Consider the following 17,284-nt stretch of genomic DNA (forward strand, 5'->3'; position numbering starts at 1 on the left):
TGGAGGGCTCCCCATTGTCAGGAACAGCTTAATTACAACAACAATATTAATTTCTATATCACATGTTTATATAAAAAATGCAGCTAAAAGTACTTTACAGGTTCGGCAAAACCTAGGAACTGGTCAATGACCTTCACCACACCAAAGAACCTCTATATCCTGTCACTATAGAGGGAGTGGATGTAGAGGTGGTGCACTCCTACAAGTAATTTGGGGTCTACATTAATGGCAGGTTGGACTGGTCTTGGAATACAGAGGAACTGTACAAGAAAGGGCAGAGCAGGCTCTTCTTTGTTAGGAGACTGTGTTCCTTTAATGTGGGAAATGACATCCTTCACATCTTCTACAACTCTGTGATGGCCAGTGCAATTTTCTAGTCTGTGGTGTGCTGGACTGGTAATATCACTTAAAAGGGCAACCTCAGTTATGGGATGCTCTGGACCCCCTAGAGTGTGGTCAAAATTTAACATCTTATTAAAGAAAGAAACATCCTCTAACAGGACAATTCAGTAATCAGGCAGGAGAAAAGCTGTTCATTGTATCTTTTAATTACTCCTCGGCAAAATGCCTTAGAGGGAGCAGTCTGTTACAGCATAGTCAGAATGGTCAGAGAAACAAAGAATAGAGGTTCATTTTATAAACTGTTAAATTTACATACAGTGTCAATCAATGCATACATTTACACTGGTTGGTTTGTTGGTTCACACCCAAATGATTTATATAAAATAAAGGTCTATTATATTATATTCTGGTTCTTCTTATACCTTTTGAGATGAAACACCACCCTTGAAATTTCTGTGCATATAAAAACTGTCCATTCTAGTTTATAGAACATCTGCTGATGTCTTAGTCATCTCTTAGTAATCCTTAAGTACATTTTGTATATTACATCAACCTTTCTTCTGGTACATTCTTTATTTACTTGACCATCTCAGTATTTTTCCTAAACCAGTTCTTAAATTTCCAGTGTATATTTTGTTGTTCACTTAATAATTATCTCGTTTCTGACAATTATTAACCCTTTATGTTATTTCTTAAGGATGAATGCCATGTTACCCTAAAATTATTCTCCGACAGGAGGTTGTAGCAAAGGAGAGACTGAAGACAATCAAAATAAGACATGCAAACTGTCTAACTTGATTATTCTGTATAACACATAACGTATACACACTACTTAGCAGTTCAAACTAGTTTAATAGATTCAAGCTAAAGTACTTCTATTGTTTGTAATCTCTAACACTAAGTAAAATATATTTAACTACATGTCATCTCTATACTGTACCTTAGTTGGCTTTGTATTATGGCAAGTGGCTGGGGGTGGTGCCCAGCCGGGATGCCTGGAAGGACCAGAGGAGGGACTACGCCTCCTCCAGACCACTAGGGGCGACCACCCTGGTGGCTTTGGGGACCAAGCAAAAGGAGATTGGAAGCTCAACCTTATAGGGCCCTGTGGTCACCGCCAGGGGGCGCCCCAATGCCTGAAGAGCCCTGGCCCTCAGCACTTCCACCACACCCGGATGTGCTGGGGGTGAAGAAGACCAGGGACACCCGGAGTGCTCCCGGGTGCACAACCGGCACTTCCGCCACACCAGGGAGTGTCGGCAGGCACTCATTGGGAGGCACCTGGAGCATGTCCGAGTGGATATGAAAGGGGTCGCCTCCCTCCATTTGATGGCTGGAGTCGGGTGGAAGAGGATGGAGCTCAGAGGAGAGGAGTGGAGGCGGACCTGAAGAGAGAGAGGCATTGGAAAGGCCTGGACTTTGGGGTGAAAGTGGTTTGTGTGCTGTGCTGCACTTGTAAATATTCCTGTGAATAAACATGTCAATGTCAATGTCAATTTATTTATATAGCACATTAAAAACAACATAGTAATGCTGCTGCAAAAGTGCTTTACAATAATAGAATAAAAGAAAAAAATAAACAATAAAACATGAATAGTAATAAAATATATGAACATAAAATAAGATAATAAATAAATAAATAAATAGAAATAATGTTATATGATCACAAAAAGGAAACCATCAGTATTACTGAAGGTCACTGAATGCAAGTGAAAAGAAGTGTTTTTTAATCTTTTTTTGAACAGTTCAATTGTAGACGATTCCTTTATGTGATGAGGTAAAGAGTTCCGCAGGCGAGGGGCAGCAGCTGCAAAAGCCCTGTCCCCTTTGGTTTTACATTTGGTACGAGGGACAACAAGAGACAACTGACCAAAAGATCTAAGCACTCTGGATGGCTGGTGTAAAACACACAGTTCAGATAAATAGGCAGGAGCAAGCCCATGTAAAGATTTAAAAACTAGCAACAAGATTTTAAAATCAATTCGAAAACTGACAGGCAGCAAGTGTAAAGATGCTAAAATAGGAGAAACAGAGTCATACTTCCTTGCCTCAACCAGAAAGTGAGCGGCAGCATTTTGGACCAACTGTAACCTGTGTCAGGGATTTGTTAATCCCAGAATACAACGAATTGCAATAATCAAGGCGAGAAAAAATAAAAGCATGAGTAGCTTTCTCAAGATCTTTAGAAGATAAAAAGGCTTTATCATACCTAATAGATGAAGTTGGAAAAAAATAACTCTTGACTACAGAATTTACTTGTTTCTCAAAAGAGAGGTTACTATCAAAGGTAACACCATGATTGCAGACTTGAGGTTTGGAAAAGACAGAGAAAGAGCCGAGAAGTCCAAGACCAGTTTGGGCTTTAGCTGGTGGACCCACTATAAAGCACCTCTGTTTTATTTTGATTCAGATCAAGAAAATTATTAGCCATACAGGATCTTAGTTCAGACAGACAGTTATGGAGTTGATTTGTTGCAGAGTTGCAGACGGGAATATAAACCTGAGTATCATCAGCATAGCATTGAAAAGAAATGTTAAATTTTCTAAAAATCGCTCCAATAGGGTGAAGGTATATAGAGAATAAAATAGGACCCAAAATGGATCCCTGAGGAACACCATATTTGAGAGGAGCAGTAGATGAAAAAGAGGAATTTAAAGTCACTGAAAAGTGTCTACCAGTTAGATACGACCTGAACCAGTTAAGAGCAGTCCCTTTAAGCCCAACAAGATGTTCGAGCCGCATCAGCAATATTTCATGGTCAATAGTGTCAAAGGCAGCGGACAGGTCAAGGAGGACAAGGACTGCCGCATCACCTGAGACAGTAATAAGAGAGATGTCGTTGAACACTTTCAGGAGTGCCGTTTCAACACTATGATAATGCCTAAAACCGGACTGGAAGGTCTCAAATAAATTATTGGAGTCAAGGTGATTGACCAATTGTTTATAAATAATTTTTTCTAGAATTTTAGCCAGAAATGGCAGCTGGGAAATTGGATGAAAGTTGGTTAAAACTCCAGGATCAAATTCTGCCTTTTTTAGATGGGAATGGACTGCAGCATTTTTACAAAATACTAATAGAAAACTAATAGAATCATTTATAATGGCTAGTAAAGAAGGGCCCAACACATCAAAGGCTTCCACTAAGAGACGTGGTGGTACAATATCGATGGGGCTGGAAGCTGGTTTAAGGGTGTCAACAGTTCTTTTTAGCATTGAAAGTGAGACTTTTTCAAAGGAATCTAGAACAATGTCATGATTAACAGTAGGAAGTTCATAGCCAGTTTGAACAATGCCATGGCGGATAGTATCAATTTTGCTGACAAAGAATGGTAGAAACTGCTCACATGAATGAACAGTGCTATTTAATCCCATCATAGAATGAAGGTGAATGGCCGTATTAATTGAATTAAATAAAACCCTAGGATTGTCTGAATGACGAGATACTAAATCGGCAAAGAAGTCATGCTTTGATTTCTTAACATCAGCCTGGAAATTCAAAAGAGAAGTCCTGAAAATCTGTTTAGAAATAGTCAGTCCATCTTTTTTCCTACGCCGTTCAGCAGTTCGACAGGCGTGGCGCAGTGATCACGTAGTTTCATTTAGCCAGGGAGCAGGTCTTACCTTATTACTGCGTATCTTGGGCGGAGCAATTGCGTCTACAACCGTTTTACAGGAGGAATTAAATTTTACGACAGAATCATCGATATCATTATTTGGTCATGGATATAAAGACTAGAGAAAACAGTTTTAAAATCAGATATAATGGAAGAATTTAAAAAGCGCGAGCAGCGTGGTGGACGGCTATTAGTCGGGAGATCGACAGTAATATGCAGATCCATCATTACAGAAAAGTGATCAGTGAAAGAAACATCACATAAATCAATACTATTCACTGAAATATCACGAGTATGAACGAGATCAAGGGTGTGACTGAGAGAGTGAGTTGGCATATTAATATGCTGTATAAAATCAAATGAGTCCAATAGTGATAAAAAGTCTTTGACCAAAGGTTTCAATTGACAACAAACGTGAATGTTGAAATCACCAACAATAAATATTTTGTCATGGGAGAGGGTGATATCAGCCAGGAGATCAGAGAATTCATAAATGCAAGTATCATTAATCACAGGAGGTCTATAAACCACGGCAATCAACAAAGAAGGGGAGCTGCACACTTGTGGTGCTTTGAACGATGTCTGCCCATCTGTGTCCGGGCCTTCTCCTACAGTATATACCATAGTATCAAAAATAACATTAATGATTTTTTGTTAATTTTAAAGCAGAACAGTTAGTTATAAATGTGTCATGCATTTGGGCCTGGGAATCATTTTCTTGGCTCATTCAAGGTAAGTAGTACCACCCTGCGATGAGAGGGGGCATCATCACTAACACTATCTCCTTTTCCACTTTTTTTCAGTTCTGAAGGGCAGCCCCAGGAAAACATCTAGTGCTATCCTTCAGCTCAAAGATGGCCCCACCACTTCCAGTCAGGATGCAATAAAATCTGGTGGTCCCTGGAAGACGGTGGCTCATACTGAAACTCCTGCCAATGGAGACAGAGCTACCACTGATGAGAACCTTGTTGCCTTCTGATTGAATGATAACCGGAGCAGCTTAGATTTCTTTTAATTGTGCTCGTACATTAAGCGAGTTTCATTTGTTTGTTTAATTTGATGGCTAAAAGTTTGCTAATTAGATGTGGTAGCCCGCCTGGTGCCCCAACTATTTCTTTTGGCTCCCTCACAATCTGTTCACCGGTCACAAATGATAAATGAAAGAAAAATAAGATTTTACCAAATTTTGGCACAGTCTAATCTTGCAGCATTTGTCACCTTCATTCTTTCTCTGAAGCAGAGCAGCACAATGCCAATCATCCCCTGGCATGGTGTCTTCTGGTTCTGTTCCAGCACAGCACTCACTTGAGCAATTTGTCAAATTATTTAGTCAATGAGATAGATATAGGGCTCACCCACTTGACATTCCATTGAATATCAATAAATTAAATAATACAACTATTGATTATCTCTTCACTGATCATTAATATTCCTGAACAGAAATCCTACATGCCATACTAAAAAAAATGTAATCTGTATAGTAAATCATAACAGTGTGACCTACCAAGGAGTGTAACTGGAATCAGACTTTCTGGTCTTTATCAGAATGGCCTGATAAACACAAGGCAAACCAAAAGTGCTCTCAGTAGTCAGCTTGAATGGAAGGAAGTCATTGGAGTGGATTCTGGGTTGATACCTGGAGATTCTTCATTACATCTTATTAAAAGGAGATGTCAGACAATTTGATTCTGATTGTTAGAAAGACAAAATGCAGGTGCACTATCTAACATGACTTTATTTCTGTTTATATTAATACTATCCATCCATCCATTTTCTAACCCGCTGAATCCGAATAGGGTCACGGGGGTCTGCCGGAGCCAATCCCAGCCAACACAGGGCACAAGGCAGGAACCAATCCTGGGCAGGGTGCCAACCTTCCGCAGGACACACACAAACACACCCACACACCAATCTACTATCTCCGCTTAAGGCATGATGTACTGTATATGCACATCGTCTTTATTACTCACATTAAGCTTATGTTTATAATTATACACCTCTTAGTTATGTTTTTTTTTTCTACAAAGAATCTGGTTTTGAAGTTATTTAATTTTTTCAATGTGATTTGAAAAAATGTTATTTTTTTCCTGCTTCATTTATTTGTTTACATGATGCGGTAGGATGGTTGTGATGGTATAACAATGGCTCTGGTAGTATTTGCACATAATCCCTTTCAAGAAAATCAGAAATAATTTCTGGATTACTTTCCAAGTAATGTAACAAAATATTCTTAAACATACTAAATCCAATTTAAAGTTTGAGGCTCGAGCCAAACTAATGAGCTCAAACAATATTGGGAGACTGTAAAGTAATTGCTGTTTCCTAGCAACTACTATTAGGATGTGTGCACAGGAAAAACAGTCTAATGCATGGTGAAATTTGCCAAGCTACAAGGTTAGAATATTATTTTGACTATTGCTTTTTTTCTGGAAAATCCAGGGCAGAAACAAGAAGAGTTCTGATAGCACAAATAAGATCAGAGAAAATCAGCACCAAAGTTAAAACAAGAGTGAAAAATCAAAACAAGAGGTCAACACTAAATAAAGCAAAGATCATACACCTACTATATCATCCTTTTCATAAACAACTTTTGAGGGAAATTTAGGGCAGGAAATCCAATGATTAAAATCATATTAAACAGTGGCAGTGTGAAAATATCACACTCCTCAGCCATGTGATATCAGTGGTCAGGCACACATGACTGGAAATAGGTACTGAAGGCTATAAACAACAGGGTCGCACCCATGCTTAAACATTATGCTGAGCATGAAAACATAATGGTGATATGAAAGTATTGCAATAAATTAAAAACAATTCAATTTAACTTCAAAATATTCTTGAATTATTAAAAACAACCAAAAAATAACTCTTAGCCTTGTCATGCATTCTTAACTAAGAGAAAGTGAACTACAATATCTAAGTGAAATTGTGGCCTTTGGTGTGGCAGGGCAGGTATGGCTTCCAGATATCCCAATAAATTTAAAGACTATTTTGAAGTTGACCAAATGAGAAATTAATTAATAATGGAGCAAATATGAATTTCTTTTTTTTTTTCAACAATACTGTTTATTTTGTACACTGTCTTTATTGTCATTTTGCTTGTCGTGTTTCTGCATGTAGCATAACAAAATGCTCATGTCAGATGTATTTCTTTACTCTAATTCTTCTGGGTTATTAGATACCATTCAACTTTAATGAAATGAATAGACTCCTCAGTTTTGTTAAATTTCTGATGTTCTCATGATCTAACAAACATATTTTGGTATTTGAAAAGAAAAATCACATTACCCATACAAAAAACCCATACAAGCACAAGTAGAATAAGAAAAAAAATCCACATAGACAGTGTGACAGATTGCCGGGGTCATTACCTGGCCGGGAAGCCTGGAGGGACCAGAAAGAGACATTTTTAGCTTCCGGGTCATGAGGGGACAACCGCCCTGAAGAAAGAGAGGACCAAGGGAAAGGGACAAAGAGGTTCTGACCTGTTGGGAACCGTGGCCACCGCCACGGGGTGCCTTAAGCCTCATGGGACCTGGGAAAGTGTCACTTCCGCCACAACCACTGACACGTTCCGGAGGAGCGTGCCTGGAACCGCTTTACCGGCTGGGATGTGCCAATCCTAATCGCGAAGCCGGGATGGCGTTGCTAGAGGAAGGGGAGGATCCGCCACGTCTCCAGCAGCCGAGGCAGAAGGATGGCAGCGAGTCACACAGCTCCTTCGGTAGGAGAAGCAAGATGGCCGCGGACTGGAAGTCCCTCCCTGTGACAGGCAAGGGACTGAACGGTGTGTGCCATGCTCCTGTCCAGGATTGATTGACGATGGGGCAGGAGAACGTCCATCTCGAGCAAGGGGAGGGTCCGGGGAATCCCGAAAGAAAGCTCCAAGATGCAAAGCTGGTGAGTAGGACCGAGTTTAAGGTAAGTCATCCACATGCTAATGAAATATTTCTACCTGCAGATCGAGAAGAATCGGAGAGGATGATTCAGTTAATGCAGAGGATCAAGCAGGTAGAACACGACCTCCGAGTCTGTATGAATGAGCTGAAGGGGAAGGCGGTTGCGCCACGTAAGATGGGATGTCACAGGGCGGAAGGATGTGACACTGGAATCTTTGGCCGGGAGTTTGTGGCAGTAAAAGTGATTAAAACCGATACCGTAAAGCAAAGAGGAGAAGCGAGCGAATGTTTCCCAGTATCGCGCAGTTCCGGAGAACGAGTAGCCGCATCCCCAACAGTGGAAGCGACACGAAGCGCTGAACGCTTGGAAGGGGTGGAGCCAAGGCGCTGGCTGATGAGTGCTGTGGGTCCTAATGCTCTACCACCGGAGCCAGCATCAGTCTCACATCATTCTGCAAGGGCGTAGACGGCAAGGGGTCTTTTCCTTTCCTGTAGGAATACCCAAGACGTCAGAAGGCCCCAGAGAAATAGGAAGAATCATTGGAGGAAAGCCAGTTCTTTCTACAAAGGGAGACGTGAGCCCGTGAGCTCACATAAAGTGACAAGATGTCTGCTGCGAGTGCAAAGGGAAGCACCAAAGTTAGCGGAGTTGTGACAAAATAGAGTGGTCCCTGTAGTTAACCCAAAGGTGGGTGCACTAGAGACACGGAGCAGGTGCCGCGGTTTTGGCGACCAGGGTGCTGGTCAAAGGGGGGAGCGTTGGCCCTATTCTAATGGGAGAAAAGCCAGACAGTGAAGTCAGGGCAACGTCTCTGCCCGGTGTCTCTTTTCTTTTTAATAGGACCAGGCCCTGGGAGATGACAAATTATGCCTACTTCGGACAAAGTATACCCTTGCGTGACAGGCCGGTGCGACCTACAAGTCTTCGCTGGCAGGGGGGCAGTGTGACAGATTGCCGGGGTCATTACCTGGCCGGGACGCCAGAAGGGACTGGAAAGAGACATTTATAGCTTCCGGGTCACGAGGGGACAACCGCCCTGGAGAAAAAGAGGACCAAGGGAAAGGGACAAAGAGGTTCTGACCTGTTGGGAACCGTGGCCTCCGCCAGGTGGCACCTTAAGCCTCATGGGACCTGGGAAACTGTCACTTCTGCCACACCAGGCAAGATGGTGGATGAACCTGCCAGGGATGCCCGGAGTGCTTCCAGGGCAAAGGGCAGCACTTCCGCCACACCTGGAAGTGCTCCCGGAAGATCATTACCAGCCACCTGTAGCACATCCGGATGGGAATAAAAGGCTAACAGTCAGAGAGCTAGAGTCGGGAGCAGGAGCAGGACGAAGTTCCCAGGAGGAGATTGGCGACTAAAAGAATGAAAAAGAAGGTTTATTGGGGAGATTTACTTTCTGTGTGCATTGTGTGGTGTTTGGAACTGTAAACCTGTGCTTATTTGGGAGAAATAAACGTGTGACTTTTTATAAAGATGTGGTCTCCGACTGGTGGTTTCCAGGCGAGTCTCACAACACTAATGAGGTGAAGATCTGAGTTCAGTGTTCTGGAACTGTGATGGAGTAGCTCTAACCACTGCATTGTTATAATCTTATAATGTTAACTTGTGGGATTTTAAATTACTGAACCTAACACATACATTAACAAAAATACTGAGAATTATATTACATTATGATCACTTGACCCTAGTGGTTCAATCACCTCTACACTCTCAATTCTATCCTGATTATTATAAAATACTGAATCCAGACAGGCTTCACCCCGTGTTGGTGCTTTAACATGCTGTGTTAAAAAACAGTCACTGATTACTTCTAAAAACAAGGTTATCCCAGTTAATATTTGGATAATTAAAGATAATATATCCCTGTAAACTTGCCTGACCCATGAGAGAGAAGAAAAAAGCTCCTCGTGACGTGAAATGGAAGTGGTTATGCACATTCTATACCTTGCAGTAAGGAAACTACCGAATCGCATCTCAGGACCTCCAAACATGGAGTTTGAATGTTTAATGTGTGGGTTTCCTCTCACTGTCCAAAGACATGCAGGTTAGGTGAATGGGTGACACAAAGTTGACTATTAAATGACATGCATGACCTGTTATCTTGTTTCTCTGTGCATTTTAACAGTAATCATTGCTTAACTCCTGAGGTTGGTCAATACACTAAATGTACGTCACTGTGCACCTAACTGAATATGCAAATATTACTGTATGTATTTTCAAACCTAACAGCTGAATTAAAATATAATTACCTTCATATTTATAGTTAGAGCAGTTTAGCTATGTACTCATGCATCATTATTACTACATTCACAATATGTACTGACTATATGGACAACAATCCAAAACAGCACATTCAAACCTGGAGAGATGCCTTTCTGACACCAGTTGATCTTCTTCAAGAGTTGAATTCTGTATTTATGCATCTTTGCTTCACAAACATCAAGTTGATAATTCCCCACTAAATGAAGTCACTTGCTATTGAAACAGTACAGTTACATGCACACAGCTATCTACTCCTTTTTTGAAGTTAAATAAAATGGCCACTAATTTGTGAAACACAACATATTAAATATTAAAACATCTTGAAGTTGCAGAACCTAACATAAAATAGTTTCAAAACAGAAAAAGGCTGCACCACAGGAAAAAAATCACTTTTATTGTGAAAGCTATATGCGAACACTCAGTTGCTGTCGGGTAAGTTGGTGATTTTGCAGGCACAAAAGCACAGGTGATAAACGCACTTAGGGGTGATTACTTCACATAACAGCCAATTACTTAAGGTAACACTTTTAAAATGATGTCTATTTGTAATAGTGATAACTACTATTTACAAAACACTTTGTGGATCCCCAAAACTTTAAAAAATATTGAAGTTCACTTGACATCTAATGCTGTAACACCAAGGACAAATGAAGCGCACGTTCCGTGAGGTGGTCCTGATTCATTTCCAGTTGTGTAGCCTCAGAGCAAGTGAAGTGACATAAAATGGTATAACAATGAGCTGGCAGGGAGAGACTGAAATGAAAGACAAGATTCTTTAGGATTTGTATGTAACACTGGACAAATAAATATTATTTTCTGTAATAGCATGAAAACTTCTAGAAATATAAGATGAAACCAAAACAAGAGCTTGTAAACAGGTTATACAAAGTGAATGCCAGCAATCAAGATTCTTCATGCTACCTTAGTTTTTTCAAACCTTTGTAATGGTGTGATTGGGGGTTGGTAAATCTTTAAAAATGTGTGGTCAAGTCAAATGTTTACCCCTACGATCTGGAGTTTTTAGTGTGTAAACTGAGCAGACCTGTGCCTGAATGGGTGATGTCTGAAATGAAATAACTCATATGAAAAGCTATGACAGACAGACAGATAGATAGATAGATAGATAGATAGATAGATAGATAGATAGATAGATAGATAGATAGATAGATAGATAGATAGATAGATAGATAGATAGATAGATAGATAGATAGATAGATAGATAGATAGATAGATGGTGGTTGTAAAACAATGGAAAAAGGTTAATCAGAGCAGATTAAGGGCTCTGGAGAAAGGAATCGCTCAGAGATTTAACCTTTTTTTTTCTAGCCAAACTTTGAAGCCCAGATCAATGTGCATGCTATCATTTGAGCACACACACTCTGTCCAGCTTATTTCGAAGCAATTAATCAAAGCCACTAAGGAATGTCTTTCCTCCAGATGGGGAAACCATCCAAAAGCTAAAGAAATAAGCAGCCTAATTAATTCTTATCTGCACAAGGCAATTAGATAAATGGCCAGAAAAGAAACGATGTCACCTTTGGCTGATCATCAGCCTTCTAATGTATTAATGCATCTGAGCATCATTCTGGTACTGGAGACATCTTCAAGAATGCAAACTGTGAGGAAAATGGCAGAGAGTGAACTCTGGTTTGGGGTTAATTAATATGAAGATGAAAAGCTACAGTGGGACTAAACCTCGAACCCAGAATTTCAGAGAATTTCATCATTTGAAAAATAGAACTTAATCACTACATACTGTGATATTTTATGTAATACATCATCATTATTGATATTATCAGAAATAATATTAATACTTAAAACTTAAAATAAAATCAGATATAAAAAATTATATTTTCAAGAGATTGATTACTGTACACTTAAGCCTGCATTGTAACATCAAATTCAAGTTGGAATTCATTGTCAATGCAATGACATATTTATTTGTATGTCTCCCTAGAACAGCCAACAATCGTACAGTACTAACAAAGACCCAGACACAGGCAGCATGATATGACAGGGTAACTAGTGTTGCCAACTCACCATTCCAAAGATGTACAGTAACTTTGGCCTCCTCCAATTGGACAATGCTTCTGCTAAACTTACTAATTCACATGGCTTTTCTCCCACATTCTAAAAATGGGCTTATTAGGTTATGTAATAGATTTACACAGTTTTCTCCATACTGTGGTCAGATAGTGTAGGAGCACATTAATGTTCCATAGTTCAGATTTGTTAAAGTCAAAACCAGCAAAGGTGATCGCTTCATTAAAGTAAACACATTAATGTGCATAAGTGAGGGAGACCAAAGCTGAAATATCACCAACCACTTAACTCTAGCATTTCTTCAGTAATAATTTATATTGTCTTCTGGTTTGCCTTTAAAACTTACAAAATTTATCACAGCTTTAACACCTATAATTTTTGAAATGCTCCTGTTAAGTGTCCTAACTCTGACCATAAATGTAACAATCTAAATCATGAACTGTATATTGTAGATAACACTGATTTTCAGCCAATTTTAGACCTGTGTTAATGTCTTTGATCATCATAAACAAAGATGAGAACTCAAATGTCCCAGTACACACACATTCATTGCTGGTGTTGGTCTAATCCTTGTCAAAATCACAGTACACAACACTTAATGAAACTTGTTAATTGGATCTTCCTGTCCAAATTGGTCTTTAAAGCTTTTTTTTTTGTAAAATAGGGACTTAATTACATAACATATTGAGTAATGTCAGCTATATGATCCATATCAACTGATTAGTACAATAACCCAGCATGATTCATTTTAAACTTTAGTCACTTGTTTGCATTGGTAATTCAGTTTTTTGTCTTCAGTTCTAACCAAGCTATTTTTGTTAAAAATCCCTCATCTGAAAAATATGCTTGCAAGTCTAATGTCAAAAGTTTTTATGTTTGTCAATAGGTGACCCCCCTATGACACACTGCCCTCTGTCCTGATCTGACACCTGTCTTAAGTCCAGACTTTCTAGGATAGCCTTCTATGATCATGACTTGGGGTAAAGAAAGACCAGAGGCAACAATACATTTTTCAACAATCATGACATTACGACAGTCACTGACTATCAACAACAATATGAACACTTACCATCTCCTTTGTCTCCACAACAATTCTGCCATCCATGCATCCCATTTTTCCATTTAGGGGTGATGCAAATCTGAAAGCTTATTAGGCAACATCAAGCACAAAAAAGTAATCAGACCTTGATGGGACCCCAGCTACATTGTACAGTGACATATTCACTCAGGCTCATTCATTTCTTTAAAATTTGGGAGAAAACAAGAGAAAAATACCGTATATATATCCGTGGATAAGTTCTCGGATAAGTTGGGTCTTGATTTTACTGTATAATTTCCGGTATTTTATAATGTTGTTTATAATGTTGGTCATATACTGTAAGTCGAATGTGGAAAACTCACGTTATTGGTCCAAGAGATTATGATATGCACACCTGAGAGAGTATTTTTTGTATCTCACACCCACATACGCTTTTATCAGAAGAGCATCCCTTATCTACAATGGAACGTTCAATCAGAAATATGAAGCTGGTTTTAGATTAAAAGTTGTTGAAGTGGCGAAAGAAATTGGTAACTGCACTGTTGCAACAAAGTTTGATGTGTCCGAGAAACTGAGTCGAGATTGAAGGAGGCAAGAAGATGTAAAAAAAAAATGTAAGTGTCACATTTTCGAACGGGCATATAAGTCAGGGTCTGATTTTATGAACGATTTTTTGTGTATCAAGACCCAACTTATATGCGAGTACATGAACATAGGCTTATAATTCACATCACACACAAACAATAACTGGGCTGAAAATTTCATTCTGCACCCTTAAGCTGTGCTATTAAACAACCACCTTCTCAGTCCCATAGCTGCCTTTTAGATATTATTTTATGCCCCTGAATACAACATAAAAGAGGGAGTTGAAGGATTGTGGCCCTGACTTAAAGTCCAGGGAGGACAGAAAAACATTAAATTGTAGTTCTGGGATCATTTGCATGTCTTCTGTGAGCTAAAATAAGTTTCATTCTCACAGAATGCCACATCTTTTAAAAGTTGACCTCAAAATGTTTGCTGACAGGTTTATATATATATGGCAGAGGAACTGGAAGAGGTGGGGTGGGCGAGATCAGGTCAGAGGTTATGACTGTTGTGGAAGATGACCCAGATAAAGACAGGCGGACACGTTCCAATCACCCAACACACGCTTATTGTACATTTTAGTGCAACACAAACCCCTACAAGTCCCCAAAAGTCCAGGCCAATACCACACTGCCTCTTTCTCTTTCAGGCCGCCTCCTTGCCTCTTCCAAGACCTCGTCTCTCGACCTCCCGACTCCAGCCAACAAACGGAGAGAGGCGGCCCATTTTATAGTCACCCGGATGTGCTCCAGGTGCCTCCCGACAATCTTTCACCAGCACTCTCCAGTGTGGCGGAAGTTCCGGCTGTGCAACCGGAAGCACTCCGGGTGTCCCCAATCCTCTTCCCCCCAGCACTAACGGGTGTGGCAGAAGTGCATAGGTCCAGGACTCCAAAGGAATTAGGGCGCTCCCTGGCGGTGATCACAGGCCCCTACAGGTTTGAGCTTCAAAGCTCTGTACCCGTGGCACCCAAAAGGCACCAGGGCGGTTGCCCCCACGTGGTACGGGGGAGGCGTAAGCCCTCCTCCGGTCCTTCTGGGTGTGTCAGCCGGGTCGCCCTCCCCAGCCATCTGCGACACTGTGCAACGTCTTTATCATTTTCCCTTACACCAACACACATGAAACACTCCTCATGATCACGTGTGCCAAAATATATAACTAGGGGGCTCGCCCCCTGCTCACTTCGCATCTCTGCTGCTCGCGTTGTGAAGAGGGGGTCTGAGCACACCCCAAGGAGACGCAGTCGCTCGTCCGAAACCCCATCTTAAACAGTGATACAATGGGAAACAAATACATTTTTTTACCTCCTCTTTGCTCGATCAACTGCTGCTGCTGTGCCGCATTATCTGCATCTTGCGCGGCGCTTCGAACATTTAAAAGCTTGTACAGCAGCTGTCCTACTCTTTATCTTTTATTTTCGGCCCCGGGCGTGGTTAAATTTCTTGGCACAAAGTCTCATCTCGTGGGATGTCAATTCTTGATATTTTTTAGTTTATAATTTAAAAACAGAATAAGAATCGGAAAATATAACAACATCACATTAAAGTTCGATAAACCATGAAAAGAAAGATACCAAACATATATAAGTAGGTTTTAAAATATACACGATTTAAAGAGTGACATAAAACACCATATAAAATCATTGCACAAAATCGTTGCACTTTTAGGCTTAGGATTTTATATATATAGGTTAGATATATACAAAATATATACAATATATCTGTATATGTACTGATACATTGGGTAAGATGACTTGTGTTGATGTTTCTGTTAAATAAACATGCACTTAGATATTTTAATGCATTCTTTTCTATCATGGTACCAGTGAGTGGAAACACATTGGATGGTGTTTGGACCTGCAAGTAAGTATTTCACTATTATCTGCACAAATGGCAAAACTACCACTACTGTAATGTACACTTTATACTTCAATAATATCAATTATCAAAAGGTGAGAATGTTCATTTGTTTCAAATTTTTTAAAATAAGCAATTATTTTACAGACTTTGAAAGTCTTTAAATAGTCTTTTTACCCTGTCTACATGAGTAAATTGCTATCATCTGTTTTAGCAGAATCATACAAGGTTACTTGGATTGTACATCCCTTGGTGCTCCCTGTCATGCTAATGAGACCTGCTTTTTGCAAAACTCTATTTGTGCCAATAACCTAGACAAATCCAACAAAACAAGCCTGTTCTAAAGATAAAAAAGACAGAATAAGATGCACCCTGAATGAAGGTCTCACTCTATTTTTTTAAATTCTTATCAGTTACCAGGGGAAAGCTTCTCAAATGGTCAGTCTGAAAAGAAAGAAAGAAAGAAAGAAAGAAAGAAAGAAAGAAAGAAAAAGAAATAAAGAAGAAAATAATATTTTATAAGCCATAAGTAATACATTTTGGAAAAGAAACCAAGGTAAAAAGTAAAGGAAAAAAAGGCTACAGGGCTTTTTCTTTCCATAACCCTTTAAGATGACCGCAGGTACAAAATAAACTGCTCTCTGTTAATAAAGACTTTGCCCAAGTGAAGATGATTATTTCTTCACAGTAATCTCCTGATAGTTAAAAACAGTTACCAAAACGCATAAAAACTTGCTTTTTTGACTGGGACAAATTTCCCTTTGTAGGGCCATCATGGACACCTGTCTCCTGAGCCCTAACCTAATTTCCAGCATTGTATATCTCTTTTAACTTCGTAATACCATCTGTTCAACCTCATTGTTTGCCGAGAAAAGGGAATACTATTACATCTGATATGAACATCCACCTGAGAATCTGCCGCTTTTCTCACTGTACAGCTTCAAGCCCTATAAACAGAAGTGCTAATTTACAAATAAGGTGTATACCTGCCTTGGGACGTTCTGTGTTTCCTTACGCCGATAAAAGTAATGTCTTTGTTCAACTTTTTATCTATTCCTAATTAATTGGCCAAGCAATTTAGCAATAACCAGATAAAAACATTAGTAAAAAGTGCCATGAAGTGCAATAATAATAACGAGAATAATCTCTTTAAAATAAAACTGATAACAGCAATTTAAACATGCAGCACTAGCGCATAATTTAGCATTGCCACCTAACAGCTCTTGAGTTTATTTACTTGCTAGCTTCATTGTATTTAGAATTTGTATGCTTTCCTCCTCTTTCTGGGTGCTTCCTGCTGTTCAGAAACAAAATGTTAGATAGCACAAATTTAAAGTGACTAGGAGTGTGAGTGAGAATGCGATGGACCTGGAACTTTTGCTGAAGTGATAGTGTCTCATAATTCCTGTGCCCTTAATAAGAATAAATGTAGTTGAACTGAATAATTAAAATGTAAACCAGTTTACTTACATTGGATTTCTTGCTCACTATTGATCCGTTTTCAGAACCAGCCAAAGGCTAACCTGGGCATATGGTAGACATCCACTACAGGACACACTCACTCCACTAAAGCTGATTTAGAATACTAAAGCAAAATAACAAACATATCTCTTTGATGAAAGCTGTAATAACCACA

This window comes from Polypterus senegalus, chromosome 12, assembly GCF_016835505.1.
Source record: "Polypterus senegalus isolate Bchr_013 chromosome 12, ASM1683550v1, whole genome shotgun sequence".
NCBI classification, from domain to species: Eukaryota; Metazoa; Chordata; class Cladistia; order Polypteriformes; family Polypteridae; genus Polypterus; species Polypterus senegalus.